Source organism: Pseudophryne corroboree, chromosome 3, assembly GCF_028390025.1.
Source record: "Pseudophryne corroboree isolate aPseCor3 chromosome 3, aPseCor3.hap2, whole genome shotgun sequence".
Taxonomy (NCBI): Eukaryota; Metazoa; Chordata; class Amphibia; order Anura; family Myobatrachidae; genus Pseudophryne; species Pseudophryne corroboree.
The window spans coordinates 231961196-231981665 of record NC_086446.1 but is presented as its reverse complement, the minus strand read 5'-3'; the positions used below and the strand labels follow the sequence as shown (position 1 = coordinate 231981665).

The 20470-nt window shown below is 49.0% G+C and overlaps 1 protein-coding gene across 2 annotated transcripts in view; it reads left to right on the top strand.

Annotated features, from left to right (window-relative positions):
* Nucleotides 1-816: 816 nt before the first annotated feature.
* The window catches only part of STAU1 (staufen double-stranded RNA binding protein 1), a 140128-nt gene continuing 120474 nt past the window's right edge, over nt 817-20470 (top strand). For both annotated transcript variants that reach the window (XM_063958889.1, XM_063958890.1), the window contains exon 1: nt 817-990. The gene's annotated coding sequence lies outside the window, so the exon portion shown is untranslated. The remainder of the gene's footprint in view (nt 991-20470) is intronic.

The following is a 20470-nucleotide window of genomic DNA, read 5'->3' as shown; positions in this document are numbered from 1 at the left end:
CTGTGCGGTGCGCGATGACGTCATCGCGCACCGCACAACTAAGGTCCTCTCAAAGAAGGGAAACTAGACGCTACGCGTCTGGTTCCCTTCAAAGCGGGGGGGGGGGGCACAGCAGGGCACTGCGGGGGGCACAGTAACGGATCTTGCCCTGGTGCAGCGCCCTCCGGATGGCGCTGGCGCCCTCCGGAACCGCCACTGAACTAGGACCGCATGTCCTCAAACAAAACAGGCCCTACGGGTGCGTCGGCCCACCGGGAATCTTCCCTGTAGACCCTATGGCCAATCCGCCTCTGCTTCTACCGCTCCCCCAGACTCCTGCATTTGTTTAGCAGAGTGGGAGATCGTTGATTGCACTTGGAAACCCCCCTCTGGCAATCCCGCGTTTGCCCCTGCCATAGGCACAGAGCTTCTGATACGTCCAGGGTGGTTATGTGCAGTCGCCTCGCCACTGTCCAGTTCACGCCAAATTTGGCGAGATTGGCCCAAGTTCTGTCCAACTCAGCATAGAGCGATAGAACACCAAAAATGCTTAAATTAGCTTCTGCATTGTATGCTAAAAAAAAAACCTCGTTGTTGGCATCCGTGCACCTCAGAATCAGGCCCCGTAATGTCACCATTAAAGTGTAAGCTCTTGGAAAACAGGAACGCGTCTGGCTGTGATCCTACACCCTGCACCTCACCAGCAGAGTGCATGCTTGGGGGGAATACGGCCTAGAGGACAGTCGGGGTTGCTTAGCTGCCACACCTCATAGAGCTCATTGCCCCCGCAGTCGGGAAGGTTACCCCGTGACAGTTCAGGGCAGAGGACAAGCCCCGCCCTCCGCAGCAGTGCCGGCTGACGTCACTTCCGGAAGCTCCGGCTCTTCATTCTCTTTAGTGTTTGCCGTGTCCCTGTCATCCCCCGGTCTCCCGGTACCGACCCCCCACCCTGAATGGACTAGAAAGCTTTTACGCAGGGCCTGGACACAGAGGGACGGACAGCGAGTGAAGGTGAGAGAGGGAACCGGTCATCCTCAGACACCGGCTGGCTGTACACTGCTGGAGACACCGAGGCGGCGCACTGCCCCCCAGGCCGGGATACCATGCAGGGCTCATCCTGCAGCACCCGATGTCCTGCGTGCGTCCCGGCTCACCCCCTACCTGTGTATCATCTCATCCACTCACTGATCATAGAAGCTTGCACTCTAATTCCCCAGCCATAGTCTGTTGTTGCCTGCTCCCCTGTGTTTCACTGTGCAGGGGGCCAGGGCCCAGTCCTTACCCACCTATGTATCTGATCCACTTACTTTAACCAGGAGCTTGTGCATTAATCCCACTAGCATTGCTCTGTGTGTGCATGTCGTGCTGGGTGCCCCTGATATTCCCTCTCTGTGTGTTATCCCACCGGGCGCAGGAGCTGGCACTCTGATTCTCTAGCCATGTCCTTCCAAGGGGTCTATGTACTAAGCCTTGGAGAGAAAAAGTACCAATCAGCTCCGAACTACCATGTTACAGGCAATGTTTGAAAAATGATTAGAGCAGATTGGCTGGTACTTTGGGGTAGATGTATTATCTGTCGTTAATGGGGGAGAGGTGGTATCAATGCACACTACTATGTGCTATGATCCTGCTTCTCCCCCATGTATGACAGCAGTGGTGTATTATCAGTACTGCTATTTAAAAGATAGCACACCGATGTGGAAGGCAATGTACTGATTGGTCCGACAACTTCAGCTATCAATTTTGACAGCTTCAGGTGTCGTTGCCTATACACCACAGCGAGGACCGCACTGTCCTTGTCTGTAGCAGGTGCTGACTCTGGGCTGCATGTGAAATCTCGCGTGTGCGCTTCGGAGCCAGCTGGGCAGGGAGACACAGCGCATCAACACTAGGCTGATATGCGTGCGCACCGGAGCCAGCTGGGCAGGGAGCACTAGGCTGATGTGCTGTGTGTGGGGCACAGGCAGTGACTGCCAGATGGGGGGAATTTTCACTCCTGCAAGCAGGAATCGCTATAACCGCTACATAAGTGCGGGTATAATACATTCCCACCTTTTAGCTCAGTCTCTATATCTCTCCAAGGCTTAGTACATACACCCCAGATTCTTATATTCACCCTTCTGAGTTTAATCACATACTGTACACTCCCTGATCGCAGAAGCTTTCATGCTAAACGCTCCAGCATTATGTGTATGTATGTATATCTATCTGAATATGAGTAGTTCTCAAACTTTTGTGATTCACGTCGCCGTATAGTATGACCATTTTCTCTAACGTCCTAGAGGATGCTGGGGACTCCGTAAGGACCATGGGGATAGACGGGCTCCGCAGGAGACATGGGCACTTTAAGAAAGAATTTAGGTCCTGGTGTGCACTGACTCCTCCCTCTATGCCCCTCCTCCAGACCTTAGTTTGATACAGTGCCCAGAGGAGCTGGGTGCTTTTCAGTGAGCTCTCCTGAGTTTACTGATAGAAAGTATTTTGTTAGGTTTTTTATTTTCAGGGAGCTCTGCTGGCAACAGACTCCCTGCATCGAGGGACTGAGGGGAGAGAAGCAGCCCCTACTCTCTGAAGCTAGGTCCTGCTTCTTAGGCTACTAGACACCATTAGCTCCAGAGGGATTGGTACGCAGGATCTCTCCCTCGCCGTCCGTCCCAGAGCCGCGCAGCTGTCCCCCTCGCAGAGCCGGAAGATAGAAGCCTGGTGAGTATGAGAAGAAAAGAAGACTTCACAGGCAGCAGAAGACTTCATGTTCTTCACTAGAGGTAACGCACAGCACTGCAGCTGTGCGCCATTGCTCCACACACCTCACATACTCCGGTCACTGTAAGGGTGCAGGGCGCAGGGGGGGGCGCCTTGGGCAGCATTTGGGACCTCATGTTGGCAAAAGTACACATATAAACAGCTGGGCACTGTATATATGTATGAGCCCCCTGCCAAAATTACTGTATAAGCGGGACAGAAGCCCGCCGTCGAGGGGGCGGGGCTTCTCCCTCAGCACTCACCAGCGCCATTTTTTCTCCACAGCACCGCTGAGAGGAAGCTCCCCGGACTCTCCCCTGCTGATACACGGTAGAAGAGGGTTGAAAAGAGAGGGGGCGGGCACATAATTAGGTGCAAAAAACTATACATACAGCAGCTACTGGGTTAACATTAAGTTACTGTGTTATTCCTGGGATATTATAGCGCTGGGGTGTGTGCTGGCATACTCTGTCTCTCCAAAGGGCCTTGTGGGGGAACTGTCTTCAGAAAGGACATTCCCTGTGTGTGTGGTGTGTCGGTACACTTGTGTCGACATGTCTGATGAGGAAGGCTATGTGGGAGAGGAGCGGGAGCTAATGAATGTGGTGTCTCCGCCGACGGCGGCGACACCTGATTGGATGGATATGTGGAAGGTTTTAAATGATAATGTTAATTCCTTGCATAAAAGATTTGACAAGGCTGATGCATTGGGACAGTCAGGGTCTCAACCCGTGCCTGACCCTCTGTCGCAGGGACCGTCAGGGTCTCATAAGCGCCCACTATCCCAAATTGTTGACACGGATACCGACATGGATTCTGACTCCAGTGTCGATTACGATGATGCAAAGTTACAGCCAAAATTGGCTAAATCCCTTCGATATATGATTATAGCAATAAAGGATGTTTTGAACATCACAGAGGAAACCCCTGTCCCTGACTCGAGGGTGTATAGGTATAAGGGAAAGAAGCCTGAGGTAACTTTTCCCCCCTCACACGAACTGAATGAGTTATGTGAAAAAGCTTGGGAATCTCCAGATAAGAAAATGCAGACTTCCAAATGGATTCTTATGGCGTATCCTTTCCCGTCAACGGATAGGCTACGATGGGAATCCTCCCCTAGGGTGGACAAAGCTTTAACGCACTAATCCAAAAAGGTAGCCCTGCCGTCCCAGGATACGGCTACCCTCAAAGATGCTGCTGATCGCAAACAGGAGGTTACCCTGAAGTCCATTTATACACATTCGGGTACCTTACTAAGACCGGCAATTGCGTCGGCCTGGGTGTGTAGTGCTGTAGCGGCATGGACGGATACCTTATCTGAGGAATTGGATACCCTAGATAAGGATACTGTATTATTGACCCTGGGGCATATAAAGGACGCTGTCCTATATATGAGAGATGCTCAAAGAGACATTAGTCTACTGGGGTCTAGAATAAACGCTATGTCGATTTCTGCCAGAAGGGTCCTGTGGACTCGGCAATGGACAGGTGATGCCGACTCAAAAAGGCATATGGAGGTTTTACCTTACAGGGGTGAGGAATTGTTCGGGGAAGGTCTCTCGGAACTGGTCTCCACAGCTACAGCTGGAAAGTCAAATTTTTTGCCTTATGTTCCCTCACAGCCTAAGAGAGCACCGCATTATCAAGTGCAGTGCTTTCGTTCACAAAAAAACAAGAAAGTCCGAGGTGCGTCCTTTCTTGCCAGAGGTAGGGGCAGAGGAAAGAAGCTGCACAACGCAGCTAGTTCCCAGGAACAGAAGTCCTCACCGGCCTCTACAAAATCCACCGCATGACGCTGGGGCTCCACTGGCGGAGTCGGGCCCTGTGGGGGCACGTCTTCGGAATTTCAGCCACATGTGGGTTCACTCCCAGGTGGATCCTTGGGCAATAGAAATTGTGTCTCAGGGTTATAAGCTGGAATTCGAAGAGGTGCCTCCTCGCCGGTATTTCAAATCGGCCGTACCATCTTCCCCCCCCAAGAGAGGGAAATAGTGTCAAACGCAAAACAAAAATTGTATCTTCAGCAGGTGGTGGTCAAGGTTCCCCTCCTTCAACAGGGAAGGGGTTATTATTCGACCATGTTTGTAGTCCCGAAACCGGACGGTTCGGTCAGACCCATATTGAATTTAAAATCTCCGAACCTATACTTGAAAAGGTTCAAGTTCAAGATGGAATCGCTAAGAGCGGTCATCGCAAGCCTGGAAGGGGGGATTTTATGGTGTCACTGGACATAAAGGATGCGTACCTTCTTGTCCCCATTTATCCACCTCATCAGGTGTACCTGAGATTTGCGGTACAGGATTGTCATTACCAATTTCAGACGTTGCCGTTTGGTCTCTCAACGGCCCCGAGGATTTTCACCAAGGTAATGGCGGAAATGATGGTGCTCCTTCGGAAGCAAGGTGTCACAATTATCCCGTACTTGGATGATCTCCTCATAAAAGCGAGATCAAGAGAGCAGTTGGTGAACAGCGTATCTCTTTCACTGAAAGTGTTACAGCAACACGGCTGGATTCTCAATATTCCAAAGTCGCAGTTGGTTCCTACGACTCATCTGCCCTTCTTGGGCATGATTCTGGACACGGACCAGAAGAGGGTTTTTCTCCCGATAGAGAAGGCCCAGGAAATCATGACTCTGGTCAAGAACCTATTGAAACCAAAACAGGTGTCAGTGCATCATTGCACTCGAGTCCTGGGAAAGATGGTGGCGTCATACGAGGCAATTCCCTTCGGCAGGTTCCATGCGAGGACTTTCCAATGGGACCTACGGGACAAGTGGTCCAGGTCACATCTTCAGATGCATCGGTTGATCACCCTGTCCCCCAGGGCCAGGCTGTCACTACTGTGGTGGCTGCAGAGTGCTCACCTTCTCGAGGGCCGCAGATTCGGCATTCAGGACTGGATCCTGGTGACCACGGACGCAAGCCTCCGAGGTTGGGGAACAGTCACACAGGGAAGAATTTTCCAGGGTCTTTGGTCAAGTCAAGAGACTTGTCTTCACATCAACATCCTGGAGCTAAGGGCCATATACAACGCCCTACGTCAAGCGGAGACCTTACTTCGCGACCGACCAGTTCTGATCCAGTCAGACAACATCACCGCAGTGGCTCATGTAAACCGCCAAGGCGGCAAAAGGAGCAGAGTGGCAATAGCGGAAGCCACCAGAATTCTTCGCTGGGCGGAGAATCATGTAAGCACACTGTCAGCAGTGTTCATTCCGGGAGTGGACAACTGGGAAGCAGACTTCCTCAGCAGACACGACCTACACCCGGGAGAGTGGGGACTTCATCCAGAAGTCTTCGCACAGATTGTGAGTCGGTGGGAATTGCCACAGATAGACATGATGGCGTCCCGCCTCAACAAAAAGCTACAGAGATATTGCGCCAGGTCAAGAGACCCTCAGGCAGTAGCGGTAGATGCCCTAGTGACACAGTGGGTGTTCCGGTCAGTCTATGTATTTCCTCCTCTTCCTCTCATACCAAAGGTGTTGAGGATAGTAAGAAGAAAAGGAGTGAGAACAATCCTGATTGTTTCAGATTGGCCAAGACTGACTTGGTATCCAGATCTGCAGGAACTGCTCACAGAAGATCCGTGGCCTCTTCCTCTAAGACAGGACCTGTTGCAACAGGGACTCTGTCTGTTCCAAGACTTCCGCGGCTGCGTTTGACGGCATGGCGGTTGAACGCTGGATCATAGCAGAAAAAGGCATTCCGGTTGAGGTTATCCCTACGCTGATAAAGGCTAGGAAGGAAGTAACAGCAAAACATGATCACCGTATATGGCGAAAATATGTTTCTTCGTGTGAGACCAAGAATGCTCCTACGGAAGAATTCCATCTGGGTCGTTTCCTTCACTTCCTACAAACTGGAGTGAATTTGGGGCTTAAATTAGGTTCCATTATGGTCCAGATTTCGGCCCTATCCATTTTCTTTCAAAAAGAATTGGCTTCTCTCCCAGAAGTTCAGACTTTTGTAAAGGGAGTGCTGCATATTCAGCCTCCTTTTGTGCCTCTGGTGGCACCTTGGGATCTTAACGTGGTGTTACGTTTCCTAAAGTCACACTGGTTTGAACCACTTAAAACGGTGGAGTTGAAATATCTCGCGTGGAAGGTGGTCATGTTATTAGCCTTGGCTTCGGCTAGGCGAGTGTCTGAATTAGCGGCTTTGTCACATAAAAGCCCCTATTTAGGTTTCCATATGGATAGAGCAGAATTGCGGACCCGTTCGCAATTTCTGCCAAAAGTGGTTTAATTTTTTCATATGAACCAACCTATTGTGGTGCCTGTGGCTACACGTGACTTGGAGGATCCCGAGTTACTTGATGTGGTCAGGGCTTTGAAAATTTACGTAGCCAGAACGGCTAGAGTCAGGAAAACTGAAGCGCTGTTTATCCTGTATGCATCCAACAAGATTGGTGCCCCTGCTTCAAAGCAAACTATTGCTCGCTGGATTTGTAACACGATTCAGCAAGCGCATTCTACGGCTGGTTTGCCGTTACCAAAATCAGTCAAGGCCCATTCCACTAGGAAGGTGGGCTCTTCTTGGGCGGCTGCCCGGGGGGTCTCGGCACTACAGCTGTGTCGAGCTGCTACTTGGTCGGGTTCAAACACTTTTGCTAAATTCTAAGTTTGATACCCTGGCTAAGGAGGACCTCATGTTTGCTCAATCGGTGCTGCAGAGTCATCCGCACTCTCCCGCCCGTTTGGGAGCTTTGGTATAATCCCCATGGTCCTTACGGAGTCCCCAGCATCCTCTAGGACATTAGAGAAAATAAGATTTTACTTACCGGTAAATCTATTTCTCGTAGTCCGTAGAGGATGCTGGGCGCCCGTCCCAAGTGCGGACTTCTTCTGCAATACTTGTATATAGTTATTGCTTCAATAAGGGTTATGTTATAGTTGCATCGGTCTTGAACTGATGATATGTTGTTTTCATACTGTTAACTGGGTAGTTATCACAAGTTATACGGTGTGGCTGGTATGAATCTTGCCCTTGGATTAACAAAATCCTTTCCTCGTACTGTCCATCTCCTCTGGGCACAGTTTCTCTAACTGAGGTCTGGAGGAGGGGCATAGAGGGAGGAGCCAGTGCACACCAGGAACTAAATTCTTTCTTAAAGTGCCCATGTCTCCTGCGGAGCCCGTCTATCCCCATGGTCCTTACGGAGTCCCCAGCATCCTCTATGGACTACGAGAAATAGATTTACCGGTAAGTAAAATCTTATTTTTTCATGGCACCCATAGCCCAAAAGTTTCTTATTATGAAATTCAGAAAAATTATGCTTACCGGTTATCCTTAGGTTCAGTTGTGTGGAGGAAGAGAGGGTGCATTTCTGTTGGTCCACATTTGATGAATGGCAATCGCCAGCACTGGGTTTGCCATATAAATTGTTTGATTTGACCCCAGGCCACCATTCCGTGGCACCTCTGCAAGTGCCCTGCAGCACCCCATGGTGCCACAGCACCCAGTGTGGTTATATATATATATATATATATATATATATATATATATATATATATATATATATATATATATATTTATTTATTTGCCCTGTCAAGGGCTGTATCCGTTCTCCAACTGTGTATGTTCAAGAGCTTGCACGCTACTGCCACTATAGTAGTAGCTATCTGTTATCCATGTTCTTCAGTATGTTATCCATGTTCTGATTACAGAGCTGGATTTATTTGTCCAACAGCTAGTAGTCTTCTCCAGCAACACCTTCATATTGCTCTCCAGTGGCCCAACTTCTAATAGGTTTGTCTCTTTAGGTAATAGATATCGTGTGCTATGTGGATCTGCCACATGCTTTTTGACAGACTTCAGGTTAGATTTTATGCCTGCTCTCTACAATAACTGTTTTCTTTTTACCACCTTTCAAAAAAAGTACAGGTTTGTGGAGTGTCTGGGTTTTGACCCACAGACATTTGTCCCCATTTTAGCATTAGAAGACTTATCCCATAGGTCTCCCAAGCAAGTGCCCTTCTCACATAAATGTCTGGTTTTGGAAATAAGCCTTCTAAAAACAAAGTTGTGCTATACTGTCCCCATTTCATTACAGTGGTCTCAAATGTGCCCAAGGGAGCCTCCAGTCTCTGAAACCTCTTTATATCCTTCCCCTAATAAGTGCTCCTCGTAAAGAGGCTCTTTGGCAATGGATTGACCTCTCGGGTGCATTAATTGTGCACAGGTGGGCGCTGGTTAGTTACGTGGCCTCAGATGTCAGCTGATTGCTATAGGGTTTGTTTAGGTGTATTTGAGCAAAAGAGGTGATTTTTTTTTTTCCTGTTTTTAATTCTATATATTTTCTCTATCGTCCTAAGTGGATGCTGGGGTTCCTGAAAGGACCATGGGGAATAGCGGCTCCGCAGGAGACAGGGCACAAAAAAGTAAAGCTTTTACCAGATCAGGTGGTGTGCACTGGCTCCTCCCCCTATGACCCTCCTCCAGACTCCAGTTAGATTTTGTGCCCGAACGAGAAGGGTGCAATCTAGGTGGCTCTCCTAAAGAGCTGCTTAGAGAAAGTTTAGCTTAGGTTTTTTACTTTACAGTGAGTCCTGCTGGCAACAGGATCACTGCAACGAGGGACTTAGGGGAGAAGTAGTGAACTCACCTGCGTGCAGAGTGGATTTGCTGCTTGGCTACTGGACACTAGCTCCAGAGGGACGATCACAGGTACAGCCTGGATGGTCACCGGAGCCGCGCCGCCGGCCCCCTTGCAGACGCTAGGTCCAAAATCGGCGGCTGAAGACTCCTGAGTCTTCATAAAGGTAGCGCACAGCACTGCAGCTGTGCGCCATTTTCCTCTCAGCACACTTCACACAACAGTCACTGAGGGTGCAGAGCGCTGGGGGGGGCGCTCTGAGAGGCAAATAAAAACCTTATTAGAGGCAAAAAATACCTCACATATAGCCCACAGAGGCTATATGGAGATATTTAACCCCTGCCTAACTTCAAAAATAGCGGGAGACGAGGCCGCCGAAAAAGGGGCGGGGCCTTTCTCCTCAGCACACAGCGCCATTTTCTCTCACAGAAAAGCTGGAGAGAAGGCTCCCAGGCTCTCCCCTGCACTGCACTACAGAAACAGGGTTAAAACAGAGAGGGGGGGCACTGATTTTGGCGATATTGTATATATATAAAAGATGCTATAAGGGAGAAACACTTATATAAGGTTGTCCCTATATAATTATAGCGTTTTTGGTGTGTGCTGGCAGACTCTCCCTCTGTCTCCCCAAAGGGCTAGTGGGTCCTGTCCTCTGTCAGAGCATTCCCGGTGTGTGTGCTGTGTGTCGGTACGTGTGTGTCGACATGTATGAGGACGATGTTGGTGAGGAGGCGGAGAAATTGCCTGTAATGGTGATGTCACTCTCTAGGGAGTCGACACCGGAATGGATGGCTTATTTAGAGAATTACGTGAGAATGTCAACACGCTGCAAGGTCGGTTGACGACATGAGACGGCCGACAATCTATTAGGACCGGTCCAGGCGTCTCAGAAACACCGTCAGGGGTTTTAAAAACGCCCATTTACCTCAGTCGGTCGACACAGACACAGACACGGACACTGAATACAGTGTCGACGGTGAATAAACAAACGTATTTCTCATTAGGGCCACACGTTAAGGGCAATGAAGGAGGTGTTACGTGTTTCTGATACTACAAGTACCACAAGAAAGGGTATTATGTGGGAGTGAAAAAACTACCTGTAGTTTTTCCTGAATCAGATAAAATAAAATGAAGTGTGTGATGATGCGTAGGGTTACCCCGATAGCAAATATTGGCGTTATACCCTTTCCCGCCAGAAATTAGGGTACGTTGGGAAACACCCCTTAGGGTGATAAGGCGCTCACACGCTTATCAAGTGGCGTTACCGTCTCCAGATACGGCCGCCCTCAAGGAGCCAGCTGATAGGAAGCTGGAAAAATATCCTAAAAAGTATATACACACATACGGTGGTTATACTGCGACCAGCGATCGCCATCAGCCTGGAGATGCAGTGCTGGGTTGGCTTGGTCGGATTCCCTGACTGAAAATATTTTATTCATGTAGAGCATTTAATAGGATGCATTCTATATATATGTATGTGAGATGCACAGAGGGATATTTGCTCTCTGGCATCAAGATAAGTGCGTTGTCCATATCTCCCAGAAGATGTCAGGGACACGACAGTGGTCAGGTGATACAGATCCCATACGGCAGATGGAAGTATTGCTGTATAAAGGGAAGGAGTTATTTGGGGGTCGGTCCATCGGACCTGGGGACCACAGCAACAGCTGGGAAATCCAACCTTTTTTACCCCAAGTTACATCTCAGCTAAAAAAGACACCGTCTTTTCAGCCTCAATCTTTCCTTTCCCATGAGGGCATGCAGGCAAAAGGCCAGTCATATCTGCCCAGACATAGAGGTAAGGGAAGTAGACTGCAGCAGGCAGCCCTTTCCCAGGAAAAGAAGCCCTCCACCGCGTCTGCCAAGTCCTCAGCATGACGCTGGGGCCGTGCAAGCGGACTCAAGGTGGGGGGGTAGTCTCAAGAGTCTCAGGGCGCAGTGGGATCACTCGCAAGTTGACCCCTAGATCGTACGAGTATTATCCCAGGGGTAAAGATTGGAGAGTCGAGACATCTTCTCCTCGCAGCTTCCTGAAGTCTGCTTTACCAACGGCTCCCTCCGACAGGGAGGCAGCATTGGAAACAATTCACAAGCTGTATATCCAGCAGGTGATAATCAAAGTACCCCTCCTACGACAAGGAAAAGGGTATTATTTTTCCACACTATATTGTGGTACTGAAGCCAGACGGCTTGGTGACACATAGTCTAAATCTAAAATGTTTTGAACACTTACATAAAAGGTTCAAATCGAGATAAAGTCACTCAGAGCAGTGATAGCGAACCGGAAAAAAGGGGACTATATGGTGTCCCTGGACATCAAGGATTACCTCCATGTCCAAAATTTGTCCTTCTCATCAAGGGTACCTCTGGTTCGTGGTACAGAACTGTCAATATCAGTTTCAGACGATGCCGTTTGAATTATCCACGGCACCCCGGGCCTTTTTACCAAGGTAATGGCCGAAAAGATGTTTCTTCAAAGAAAAAAGGCATCTAAATTATCCCTTACTTGCACGACCTAAAAAGGGCAAGTTCCAGAGAACAGTTGGAGGTCGGAAGAGCACTATCTAAAGTAGTTCTTCGACGGCACGACTGGATTCTAAATATTCCAAGAATCGCAGCTGTTTTCCGACGATACGTCTGCTGTTCCTAGGGATGATTCTGGACACGGTTCAGAAAAAGGTTTTTCTTCCCGAGGAAAAAGCCAAGGAGTTATCCGACCTGTCAGGAACCTCCTAAAACCAGGAAAGGTGTCTGTACATCAATGCACAAGAGTCCTGGGAAAAATGGTGGCTTTTTACGAAGCAATTCCATTCGGCAGATTCCATGCAAGAATTTTCCAAAGGGATCTGTTGGACAAATGGTCAGGGTCGCATCCTCAGATGCACCTGCGAATAACCCTGTCGCCAAGGACAAGGGTATATCTTCTGTGGTGGTTGCAAAAGGCTCATCTATTGGAGGGCCGCAGATTCGGCATACAGGATTTGATCCTGGTGACCACGGACGCCAGCCTGAGAGGTTGGGGAGCAGTCACACAAGGAAGAAACTTCCAGGGGGTATGGACGAACCTGGAAAAGTCTATTCACATAAACATTCTGGTACTAAGAGCAATCTAAAATGCTCTAAGCCAGGCGGAACCACTCCTGCAAGGAAAACCGGTGTTGATTCAGTCGGACAACATCACGGCGGTCGCCCATGTAAACAGACAGGGCGGCACAAGAAGCAGGAGTGCAATGGCAGAAGCTGCCAAGATTCTTCGCTGGGCGGAGAATCACGTAATAGCACTGTCAGCAGTGTTCTTCCCGGGCGTGGACAACTGGGAAGCAGACTTCCTCAGCAGACACGATATACACCCGGGAGAGGGGGGTCTTCATCCAGAAGTCTTCCACATGCTAATAAACTGTTGGGAAAGACCAATGGTAGACATGATGGCGTCTCGCCTCAACAAGAAACTGGACAAGTATTGCGCCAGGTCAAGAGATCCACAGGCAATAGCTGTGGACGCACTGGTAACACCTTGGGTGTACAAATCAGTATATGTGTTTCCTCCTCTGCCTCTCATACCAAAGGTATTGAAGATTATACGGTGAGGAGGAGTAAGAAATACTAGTGGCTCCGGATTGGCCAAGAAGGACTTGGTAACCGGAACTTCAAGAGTTGGTCACGGACGACCCGTGCCCTCTACTTCTGAGAAGGGACCTGCTACAACAGGGTCCCTGTCTCTTTCAAGACTTACCGCGGCTGCGTTTGACGGCATGGCGGTTGAACGCCAGATCCTAAAAGGGAAAGGCATTCCAGAAGAAGTCATTCCTACCTTGATTAAGGCAAGGAAGGAAGTCACCGCGAAACATTATCACCGCATTTGGCGAAAATATGTCGCGTGGTGCGAGGATCGGAGTGTTCCGACGGAGGAATTTCAACTGGGTCGTTTCCTACATTTCCTACAATCAGGATTGTCTAGGGGTCTCAAATTGAGATCTATTAAGGTTCAAATTTCGGCCCTGTCAATATTCTTCCAAAAAGAATTGGCCTCAGTTCCTGAGGTACAGACTTTTGTTAAAGGAGTACTGCATATACAGCCTCCTGTGGTGCCTCCGGTGGCACCGTGGGATCTAAATGTAGTTTTAGATTTCCTCAAATCCCATTGGTTTGAACCATTGAAAAAGGTGGATTTTAAATATCTCACATGGAAAGTGACTATGTTACTGGCCCTGGCTTCCGCCAGGAGAGTATCTGAATTGGCGGCTTTATCTTATAAAAGGCCTTATCTAATCTTCCATTCGGATAGGGCAGAACTGAGGACTCGTCCGCATTTTCTCCCTAAGGTGGTATCAGCGTTTCACCTGAACCAACCTATTGTGGTGCCTGCGGCCACTGGCGACTTGGAGGACTCCAAGTTGTTGGACGTTGTCAGAGCCTTAAAAATATACATTTCAAGGACGGCTGAAGTCAGAAAATCTGACTCGCTGTTGATACTATATGCACCCAACAAGTTGGGTGCCCCTGCTTCTAAGCAGACGATTGCTCGTTGGATTTGTAACACAATTCAACTTGCTCATTCTGTGGCAGGCCTGCCACAGCCTAAATCTGTTAAGGCCCATTCCACAAGGAAGGTGGGCTCATCTTGGGCGGCTGCCCGAGGGGTCTCGGCATTACAATTCTGCCGAGCAGCTACGTGGTCGGGGGAAAACACGTTTGTAAAATTCTACAAATTTGATACCCTGGCAAAAGAGGACTTGGAATTCTCTCATTCGGTGCTGCAGAGTCATCCGCACTCTCCCGCCCGTTTGGGAGCTTTGGTATAATCCCCATGGTCCTTTCAGGAACCCCAGCATCCACTTAGGACGATAGAGAAAATAAGAATTTACTTACCGATAATTCTATTTCTCGGAGTCCGTAGTGGATGCTGGGCGCCCATCCCAAGTGCGGATTATCTGCAATACTGTACATAGTTATTGTTAACAAATTCGGGTTATATTGTTAAGGAGCCATCTTTAAGAGGCTCTTTCTGTTATCATACTGTTAACTGGGTTTAGATCACAAGTTGTACGGTGTGATTGGTGTGGCTGGTATGAGTCTTACCCGGGATTCAAATTGCCTCCCTTATTGTGTACGCTCGTCCGGGCACGGTACCTAACTGGAGTCTGGAGGAGGGTCATAGGGGGAGGAGCCAGTGCACACCACCTGATCTGGTAAAAGCTTTACTTTTTTGTGCCCTGTCTCCTGCGGAGCCGCTATTCCCCATGGTCCTTTCAGGAACCCCAGCATCCACTACGGACTCCGAGAAATAGAATTATCGGTAAGTAAATTCTTATTTCTCTATCGTCCTAAGTGGATGCTGGGGTTCCTGAAAGGACCATGGGGAATAGCGGCTCCGCAGGAGACAGGGCACAAAAAAGTAAAGCTTTACTAGGTCAGGTGGTGTGCACTGGCTCCTCCCCCTATGACCCTCCTCCAGACTCCAGTTAGATTTTGTGCCCGAACGAGAAGGGTGCAATCTAGGTGGCTCTCCTAAAGAGCTGCTTAGAGAAAGTTTAGTTTAGGTTTTTTTCTTTACAGTGAGTCCTGCTGGCAACAGGATCACTGCAACGTGGGACTTAGGGGGAAAGTAGTAAACTCACCTGCATGCAGAGTGGATTTGCTGCTTGGCTACTGGACACCATTAGCTCCAGAGGGATCGAACACAGGCCCAGCCGTGGAGTCCGGTCCCGGAGCCGCGCCGCCGACCCCCTTGCAGATGCTGAAGCGTGAAGAGGTCCGGAAACCGGCGGCTGAAGACTCCTCAGTCTTCATAAGGTAGCGCACAGCACTGCAGCTGTGCGCCATTTTCCTCTCAGCACACTTCACTGGGCAGTCACTGAGGGTGCAGAGCGCTGGGGGGGGGCGCTCTGAGAGGCAAATATAAACCTTATACAAGGCTAAAAATACCTCACATATAGCCCATAGGGGCTATATGGAGATATTTAACCCCTGCCTGACTGGAAAAATAGCGGGAGAAGAACCCGCCGAAAAAGGGGCGGGGCCTATCTCCTCAGCACACGGCGCCATTTTCTGTCACAGCTCCGCTGGTCAGAACGGCTCCCAGGTCTCTCCCCTGCACTGCACTACAGAAACAGGGTAAAACAGAGAGGGGGGGCACATTAATGGCTATATATATATATATTAAAGCAGCTATAAGGGAGCACTTAATATAAGGATATCCCTTGTATATATAGCGTTTTGTGGTGTGTGCTGGCAGACTCTCCCTCTGTCTCCCCAAAAGGGCTAGTGGGTCCTGTCTTCATTAGAGCATTCCCTGTGAGTTTGCGGTGTGTGTCGGTACGTGGTGTCGACATGTATGAGGACGATATTGGTGTGGAGGCGGAGCAATTGCCAAATATGCAGATGTCACCCCCCAGGGGGTCGACACCAGAATGGATGCCTTTATTTGTGGAATTACGTGATGGTTTATCTTCCCTTAAACAGTCAGTTGAGGACATGAGGCGGCCGGACAATCAATTAATGCCTGTCCAGGCGCCTCAAACACCGTCAGGGGCTGTAAAACGCCCTTTGCCTCAGTCGGTCGACACAGACCCAGACACGGGCACTGATTCCAGTGACGACGGTAGAAATTCAAACGTATTTTCCAGTAGGGCCACACGTTATATGATTTTGGCAATGAAGGAGACGTTACATTTAGCTGATACTACAGATACCGTAAAACAGGGTATTATGTATGGTGTGAAAAAACAGTTTTTCCTGAATCAGAAGAATTAAATGACGTGTGTGATGAAGCGTGGGTTGCTCCTGATAAAAAGTTGATAATTTCAAAAAAGTTATTGGCATTATACCCTTTCCCGCCAGAGGTTAGGGCGCGCTGGGAAACACCCCCTAAGGTGGACAAGGCGCTCACACGCTTATCCAAACAAGTGGCGTTACCCTCTCCTGAGACGGCCGCACTTAAGGATCCATCAGATAGAAAGATGGAAGTTATTCAAAAGAATATATACACACATGCAGGTGTTATACTACGACCAGCTATAGCAACTGCCTGGATGTGCAGTGCTGGAGTAGTTTGGTCAGAATCCCTGATTGAAAATATTGATACCCTAGATAGGGACAATGTTTTACTGTCGTTAGAACAAATAAAGGATGCATTTATCTATATGCGTGATGCACAGAGGGATATTTGCACACTGGCATCTCGGGTGAGTGCTATGTCCATTTCAGCCAGAAGAGCCTTATGGACACGACAGTGGACAGGCGATGCGGATTCAAAACGTCACATGGAGGTTTTGCCGTATAAAGGGGAGGAGTTATTTGGAGTTGGTCTATCAGACTTGGTGGCCACGGCTACTGCCGGGAAATCCACTTTTTTACCTCAAGTCACTCCCCAACAGAGAAAGGCACCGACCTTTCAACCGCAGCCTTTTCGCTCCTACAAAAATAAGAGAGCAAAGGGCTTGTCGTACCTGCCACGAGGCAGAGGAAGAGGGAAGAGACACCAACAGGCAGCTCCTTCCCAGGAACAGAAGCCCTCCCCGGCTCCTGCAAAAACCTCAGCATGACGCTGGGGCCTCTCAAGCGGACTCGGGGACAGTGGGGGGCCGTCTCAAAAATTACAGCGCGCAGTGGGCTCACTCGCAGGTAGACCCCTGGATCCTGCAGATAATATCTCAGGGGTACAGGTTGGAATTAGAGACGGATCCTCCTCATCGTTTCCTGAAGTCTGCCTTACCAACCGTCTCTTCCGAAAGGGAGAGGGTGTTGGAAGCCATTCACAAGCTGTACGCTCAGCAGGTGATAGTCAAAGTACCCCTATTACAACAAGGAAAGGGGTATTATTCCACTCTATTTGTGGTACCGAAGCCGGATGGCTCGGTAAGGCCTATTCTAAATCTGAAGTCCTTGAACCTCTACATAAAAAAGTTCAAGTTCAAGATGGAGTCACTCAGAGCAGTGATAGCGAACCTGGAAGAAGGGGACTTTATGGTATCCTTGGACATCAAGGATGCGTATCTACACGTTCCGATTTACCCCGCACACCAGGGGTACCTCAGGTTCATTGTTCAAAACTGTCACTATCAGTTTCAGACGCTGCCGTTCGGATTGTCCACGGCGCCTCGGGTCTTTACCAAGGTAATGGCCGAGATGATGATTCTTCTTCGAAGAAAAGGCGTATTAGTTATCCCATACTTGGACGATCTCCTAATAAGGGCAAGGTCCAGAGAACAGCTGGAGACAGCTTTAGCACTATCTCAAGAGGTGCTAAGACAACACGGGTGGATTCTGAATATTCCAAAATCCCATTTAATCCCGACAACTCGTCTGCTGTTCCTAGGAATGATTCTGGACACGGTTCAGAAAAAGGTTTTCCTTCCAGAGGAAAAAGCCAAGGAGTTATCCGATCTGGTCAGGAACCTCCTAAAACCAGGAAAAGTGTCAGTACATCAATGCACAAGAGTCCTGGGAAAAATGGTGGCTTCTTACGAAGCAATTCCATTCGGCAGATTCCATGCAAGAATATTCCAAAGGGATCTGTTGGACAAATGGTCAGGGTCGCATCTGCAGATGCACCTGCGAATAACCCTGTCACCAAAGACAAGGGTGTCACTTCTGTGGTGGTTGCAGAAGGCTCACCTATTAGAAGGCCGCAGATTCGGCATTCAGGATTGGATCCTGGTGACCACGGACGCCAGCCTGAGAGGCTGGGGAGCAGTCACACAAGGAAGAAACTTCCAGGGAGTATGGACGAGTCTGGAAAAGTCTCTTCACATAAACATTCTGGAACTAAGAGCAATCTACAATGCTCTAAGCCAGGCGGAACTTCTCCTGCAAGGAAAGCCGGTGTTGATTCAGTCGGACAACATCACGGCGGTCGCCCATGTAAACAGGCAGGGCGGCACAAGAAGCAGGAGTGCAATGGCAGAAGCTGCCAAGATTCTTCGCTGGGCGGAGAATCACGTGATAGCACTGTCAGCAGTGTTCATCCCGGGCGTGGACAACTGGGAAGCAGACTTCCTCAGCAGACACGATCTTCATCCGGGAGAGTGGGGTCTACATCCAGAAGTCTTCAACATGTTAATAGACCGTTGGGAAAGACCAATTGTAGACATGATGGCGTCTCGCCTCAACAAGAAACTGGACAAATATTGCGCCAGGTCAAGAGATCCACAGGCAATAGCTGTGGACGCACTGGTAACTCCTTGGGTGTACCAGTCAGTGTATGTGTTTCCTCCTCTGCCGCTCATACCAAAGGTATTGAAGATCATACGGCAAAGAAGAGTAAGAACAATACTAGTGGTTCCGGATTGGCCGAGAAGGACTTGGTATCCGGAACTTCAAGAGATGCTCACGGACGAACCGTGGCCTCTACCTCTGAGAAGGGACCTGCTACAGCAGGGTCCCTGTCTTTTTCAAGACTTACCGCGGCTGCGTTTGACGGCATGGCGGTTGAACGCCAGATCCTAAAAGGGAAAGGCATTCCAGAAGAAGTCATTCCTACCTTGATTAAGGCACGGAAGGAAGTCACCGTGAAACATTATCACCGCATTTGGCGAAAATATGTAGCGTGGTGCGAGGATCGGAGGGTTCCGACGGAGGAATTCCAACTGGGTCGTTTCCTACATTTCCTGCAATCAGGATTATCTATGGGTCTCAAATTGGGATCCATTAAGGTTCAAATTTCGGCCCTGTCAATATTCTTCCAAAAAGAATTGGCCTCTGTCCCTGAGGTCCAGACCTTTGTCAAGGGAGTACTGCATATACAGCCTCCTGTGGTGCCTCCGGTGGCACCGTGGGATCTAAATGTAGTTTTAGATTTCCTCAAATCCCATTGGTTTGAACCATTGAAAAAGGTGGATTTGAAATATCTCACATTGAAAGTGACTATGTTACTAGCCCTGGCCTCTGCCAGGAGAGTATCTGAATTGGCGGCTTTATCTTATAAAAGTCCTTATCTAATCTTCCATTCGGATAGGGCAGAACTGCGGACTCGTCCGCATTTTCTCCCTAAAGTGGTATCAGCATTTCATCTGAACCAACCTATTGTGGTGCCTGCGGCCACTAGCGACTTGGAGGACTCCAAGTTGTTGGACGTTGTCAGAGCCTTAAAAATATACATTGCAAGGACGGCTGGAGTCAGAAAATCTGACTCGCTGTTTATATTGTATGCACCCAACAAGTTGGGCGCACCTGCTTCTAAGCAGTCGATTGCTCGTTGGATTTGTAACACAATTCAACTTGCACATTCTGTGGCAGGCCTGCCACAGCCTAAAACTGTAAAAGCCCACTCCACAAGGAAGGTGGGCTCATCTTGGGCGGCTGCCCGAGGGGTCTCGGCATTACAACTCTGCCGAGCAGCTACGTGGTCGGGGGAGAACACGTTTGTAAAATTTTACAAATTTGATACCCTGGCAAAGGAGGACCTGGAGTTCTCTCATTCGGTGCTGCAGAGTCATCCGCACTCTCCCGCCCGTTTGGGAGCTTTGGTATAATCCCCATGGTCCTTTCAGGAACCCCAGCATCCACTTAGGACGATAGAGAAAATAAGAATTTACTTACCGATAATTCTATTTCTCGGAGTCCGTAGTGGATGCTGGGCGCCCATCCCAAGTGCGGATTATCTGCAATACTTGTACATAGTTATTGTTAACTAATTCGGGTTATTGTTAAGGAGCCATCTTTAAGAGGCCCTTTCTGTTGTCATACTGTTAACTGGGTTTAGATCACAAGTTGTACGGTGTGATTGGTGTGGCTGGTATGAGTCTTACCCGGGATTCAAAATGCCTCCCTTATTGTGTATGCTCGTCCGGGCACAGTACCTAACTGGAGTCTGGAGGAGGGTCATAGGGGGAGGAGCCAGTGCACACCACCTGACCTAGTAAAGCTTTACTTTTTTGTGCCCTGTCTCCTGCGGAGCCGCTATTCCCCATGGTCCTTTCAGGAACCCCAGCATCCACTACGGACTCCGAGAAATAGAATTATCGGTAAGTAAATTCTTATTTTTTTTATAGTTAATGTTTTAGATATGTGGTTTTTATTTAACACTACAGATTTTTTCTATTTCATGATATGTATGTGTCAAAAGCTGTAGATTGGTGAATACTTGGCTGTGTGTTTGCATGTACAGTATATAGCTGTTCAGTGTAACTGTACAGGATTATTCAGCAGT